Raw genomic sequence first — 5664 nt, forward strand, 5'->3', positions numbered from 1 at the left:
ATCACAGGAAGCACTGACTACTCTGCCATCTTGGCCCCACCTCAGAATTATATTTTCTGAAAGCTTCTTTGCCACAAAGGTGGTAGTGGCAATCCTATAAGGAAAACCCAATGAGAATATCTAAAATCATGACCAATATATATTTGTATCCCTGTGAGGGAGCTAACTGAATAAAATCCATTTACCATTTGAACATAGGTTCAGTAGGAAAAGGGTGTCTGAGTGCTTTCACTGGATTAAATTCAACACAGGTTGGGCATTGTCTGACTACCTTATCTGCAGCCCTCCAAAAGTGGCCCCAATAATATTTCTTCATTCTTTGTACTGTCTTGTCTCATCCTAAATGATCTCTTAAATGAAAACTAGTAGCTACTAGGATGTGTAAATCCTTAGGGAGTACATATGAATTATTTAGTTCCATCTACAATCCTGCTTGCTGGTTTATCTGATATCCTTCAGCTTTCCATTGATCTTGTTTGGAGAAAGGGGCAGGTTTTTGATGTAATGATAGGCTATTCCATTTTTCTTCCCCCTCTTTCCCTGGATCTTCAATCCAAAGTTCAGTTAAGGGAGTATTTTGTCCACTGTAACAAATCTGGCATTGGTCCCATGCAAAAAAACATATACCGGGGAAGATACCTTTTATTTTCAATTCCTCTAGCCATTAGTATTAGTTTAAATTCTGACACTAGTCCACTTTCTATCTCATTTAGATAATGAGCTGCTACCTTAAAATTTCCCCAGAAACTTTTATCTAAAAGGGCAATAAGACCTTCCTCCCATATAGATTTTATTTCAAACAGACAAATTAATAATAATGTAATGTAGAGACCTTGAGGTATCATTGGTCTATTTCCAGGCTCCATCCATAACTGGGTGGTGGCGTCTAGAGAACACTCTCTTGAGACCCAGCTAAGTACCTCTTCTTATGGAGCTAACTGGTGATGCTGTTTTAGTATTTGAAAACATGGGTAAGTTATGAATGGTGATTGAGAGTTAACAGTAGGAGGGGAGAGACCTCTAATTCATTGATTCTGAATTTTTGGGGAGCCTGTGCTAATTCCCATAAAATGAGTTGAGCTCCTATTTTGCTCAGTTGTTAAGACTAAATATTCCTGAATGGGGGTCTGAGCAGCCAGTTTAGCAGCTTTGTCAGACAATCTATTTCCCTTTACTTCCTTTGTTTGGGGGCCCCATTTGGGTTGATGAGCTTGCATTTTTATTACTGCTATTTCAGAAGGTAATAAGAGAGCTTCTAGCAAATCAGCCACTAAAGTACCATTCTTTACAAGTTGTCCTGAGGAAGTTAAAAATTCTCTGTTTCCATAACATTCTGAAATCGAAAATTATTCCATACCTATATTGAGAATCTGTAAAAATATTTACTGATGGGCCTTGTGCCAACATGCATGCTCTTGTCAAGGCTGTAAGCTCAGCTTGTTGGACCGAGGCTACCTCAGGAAAGGGTCTGCTTCCCAATACCTCTACCACAGTAGTGACAGTGTATTCTCCTTAATACCTAGAACTAGAAACTTTAGGTTTTAGGTAGGAGCCATCTACAAACAGCACAAATGAAGGGTTGGACAGCAGAGTTTCTTGCAGATCTATTCTAGGAGATAAAAGTTGATTTGTTAAATCAAAACAGTCATGATTAATGCCATCATCATTGGGATAAGGCATGAAGGTAGCTCAATTTAAAGCCCCTACGGTGTGTATTCTAAGGTTGGGGGCAGCTACGAGAGCTTCATATAAAGTTAGCTGGCTAGCAGAAAGGTGTTGGGTTAGAGTACAATTTAAGGTGGCAGAAACTGCATGTGGAACATAAACATCTAGATTATTTCCCAATAATATATCAGCTGTTGTTTCTACTAATTTGGCAGTTGCTGCAACCACTCAAGACATGCAGAATGAACTCTGGCTACTGGATCTAATTATGTACTGTAGTACCCTACAGGTCTCTGTTTCCATGCTTCTGAGTTAAGACTCCTAAGGCATTCCTTTGTGTTTCATAAAGGAAAAGGGAGAAATCTAAAGAATAGTTAGGGAATTCAAGAGCTACGGTGTGAATTAGAGATTCTTTCAATTTAGTTATGGCTTGCATAGCTTCCATAGACAGCTTGAAAGTTTCAGAGATACTACCCTTAAGATATACATAAAGACTTTGTGCTAATAAAGAGAAATTTGCTATCCAAGCTCTACAATAGCCACACAATCCTAAAAATCCCTTTAACTGTTTCTTTGTTGTAAGTATAGTTTAGGAAAATATAGCTTCTTTTTTGGGGGGTCAGTTGAGATTCCTCCCACTGATATTAAATGTCCAAGGTATTTTACTTGTGGAAGAACAAACTGTAATGTTTCCCTGGACACCTTACGCCCTCTAACAGCCAGATGATATAATAACAGAAGATTATCTTATATGTTTGCTTGCTTGGTGTTTGAACAAATTAAGAGATCATCAACATACTGGCATAACACAGATTTATGTTCAAACCATAAAGGCAATAAGTCAGCATGTAAAATCTGGGAAAAGTAGGTGGGGCTCTCAGTGAATCCTTGGGGCATGATGGTCCAAGAATATTGTTATCCCACATAAGGGCAAACAAAAATTGGCTAGATAAACCAGAATACTGAAAAAAGCACTACAGAGTTCAATGACTGTAAACCATGTGGCATCTGGTAAAATTTGGGCTATTAGCAAATGTGGATTTGGAACAACAGGGGTTCAAGGGTAACAATGCAGTTAATAGCTCTAAGATCTTGTACAAATTGCCAAGCGTGGTTATCAGGTTTTCTGACAGAAAATACTGGAGTATTAAAAGGGCTAGTACATGGAACAATAATCCCTTTTCTTAAAAAATCTAGGATGATAGGCTTCACTCCTTCCTTTGCTTAAGGTTTTAAAGTGTATTGAGCTACATTAGGTAAGGGCTTAGTGGGGGTCTATTTGGACTTTAATAGGTTCAGCCAATAGAATGTAGCCAACATCAGTCAACGAGGAAGCCCATAATTGTGATGATATTTGATTAAGAATTTCAGTCTCTTTTTCTAAGGGCACAGTATCCTCGTCCTCTGATACCAAAAGATCTTGTAATAAACAAAGGGTTTCTTCTATCTCAGGCATCTGGGTCTTATCTTCATTTTCAATGTCAGGGAAATTGAGTAATATATCCCCTGCATCTGTAAGCTGAATATGGCATTTCTATTTGGAAAGAAAGTCACCCCCTAACAAATTTACAGGAGTACTATTGCTTGGTAAAAATAGATGGAAATCTTCTACTGGCCCTAAAGAAACTGGTATGGGTAAAGAATGGGTTAAAATTTGTTCCTCATTGGAAATACCTATGACGCCAGAAGTCTGAGCTGAGATATAGTAGATGGTTATGACTAAAGCTCTGGGAAGAAGCTAGTACTCAAATTGTGGATTTGAGAATCATCTGCTTATGATGAAAAGTAGAGAGAAAAGGTAGGGAATAAAGTAGAAGAAAAAGAACAAGTGAGGAAGGAGAGTATGAGAAGCAACTCAAGTGATTAGAAGGCCAGTAGAGTAGAATATTTCAGAAGTTAAGGAGGAAGCAACATGTGTGTTGCTGTGATGCTGGAAGCTATGCCTCTGGTATTTAAAATACCAGCAGGGTCACCCATGGTGGACAGGTTTCAGTGGAACTTCCAAACTAAAACAGACCAGGAAGAAGGATCTGGCAATCTACTTCTACAAAAATTGGCCAGTGAAAAGCTTATAAATAGCAGTGAAACACTGTCTGATATAGTGCTGAAAGATGAGCCCCTCAGGTTGGAAGACACTCAAGATACAACTGGGGAAGAGCTGCCTCCTCAAAGTAGAGTTGACCTTACTGACTTGGATGGAGTCAAGTTTTCAGAACATTTATTTGCTGATGTGGCATGACTCCAAATGAGAAGAAACAGCTGTACAACTGTACACATCCATTAATAATCAGAACATGGAATGTACAAAGTATAAATCTAGGAAAATTGGAAATTGTAAAAAATGAAATGGAATGCTTGAAGATAGATATTCTAGGCATTAGTGAGCTGAAATGGACAGGTACTGGCCATTTCGAATCAGACAGTCTTATGGTATACTATGCCAGCAATGACAAATTGCATTCATTGTCAAAATGAACATTTGAAAATCTATCCTAAAATACAATGCTGTCAGTGATAGGATAATATCTGTACACCTGCAAGGAAGACCAGTTAATACAACTATTATTCAAATTTACGCACCAACCACTAAGGCCAAAGATGAAGAAATTTAAGATTTTTACCAACTTCTGTAGTCTAAAATTGATCAAACATGCAATCAAGATGCATTGATAATTACTGGTGATTGGAATGTGGATATGGAAACAAAGAAGAAGGATGTGTAGTTGGAAAATCTTGCCTTGGTGACAGAAACAATATCAAAGATTGCATGACAGAATTTTGCAAGACCAACGACCTACTCATTGGAAATAACTTTTTTCAACAACATAAATGGTGACTATACACATGGAACAAGCCAGATGGAATAAACAGGAATCAAATCTACTACATCCATGGAGAGAGATGTTGGAAAAGCTCAATATCACCAGTCAGAACAAGGCCAGGGGATGACTGCAGAACAGACCACCAATTGCTCATATGCAAGTTCAAGTTGAAGCTGAAGAAAATTAAAACAAGTCCATGAAAACTAAAGTATGATCTTGAGTATATGCCACCTGAATTCAGAGACCATCTCGAGAATGGACTTGACATGTTGAACATTAATGACCAAAGACCAGATGAGCTGTGGAATGACACTAAGGACATAATACATGAAGAAAGCAAAAGGTCATTAAAGAGATAGGAAATGGATATCAGAAGAGACTCTGAAACTTGTTCTTCAATGTACAGTAACTAAAACGAATGGAAGAAATGATGAAGTAAAAGAGCTGTACAGAAGATTTGAAAGGGCAGCTCGAGAAGACAAAGTATTATAATGACACGTGCAAAGACCTGGAGATAGAAAACCAAAAGGGAACATGCTTGGCATTTTTCAAGCTGAAAGAACTGAAGAAAAAATTCAAGCCTCGAGGTGCAAAAGTGAAGGATTCTACAGGGAAAATATTAAACAATGTAGGAAGCATCAAAAGAAGATGGAGGGAATACACAGAGTCATTGCACCAAAATGAATTAGTCAATGTTCAACTATTTCAGGAGGCAGCATATGATCAGGAACCAATGGTACTGAACGAAGAGGTCCAAGCTGCACTGAAGGCACTGGCAAAAATCAAGGCTTCAGGAATTGACGAAATACCAGTTGAGATGTTTTAACAAATGGATGCCGCACTGGAAGTGCTCACTTGTCTAAGCCAAGAAATTTGGAAGACAGCTACCTGGCCCACTGACTGGAAGAGATCCATATTTACTTCTATTCCAAAGAAAGGTGATCCAACCGAATGCGGAAATTATAGAACAATATCATTAATATCACACGCAAGTAAAATTTTGCTGAAGATCACTCAAAAGCAGCTGTAGCAGTATATCAATAGGGAACTGCCAGAAATTGAAGCCAGATTCAGAAGAGGATGTGGATCCAGGGATATCACTGCTGATATCAGATGGATCCTGGCTGAAAGCGGAGAATACCAGAAAGATGTTTACCTGTGTTTTATTGACTATGCA

This window comes from Trichechus manatus, unplaced genomic scaffold (assembly GCF_000243295.1).
Source record: "Trichechus manatus latirostris isolate Lorelei unplaced genomic scaffold, TriManLat1.0 scaffold00073, whole genome shotgun sequence".
In the NCBI taxonomy this organism is placed as follows: domain Eukaryota; kingdom Metazoa; phylum Chordata; class Mammalia; order Sirenia; family Trichechidae; genus Trichechus; species Trichechus manatus.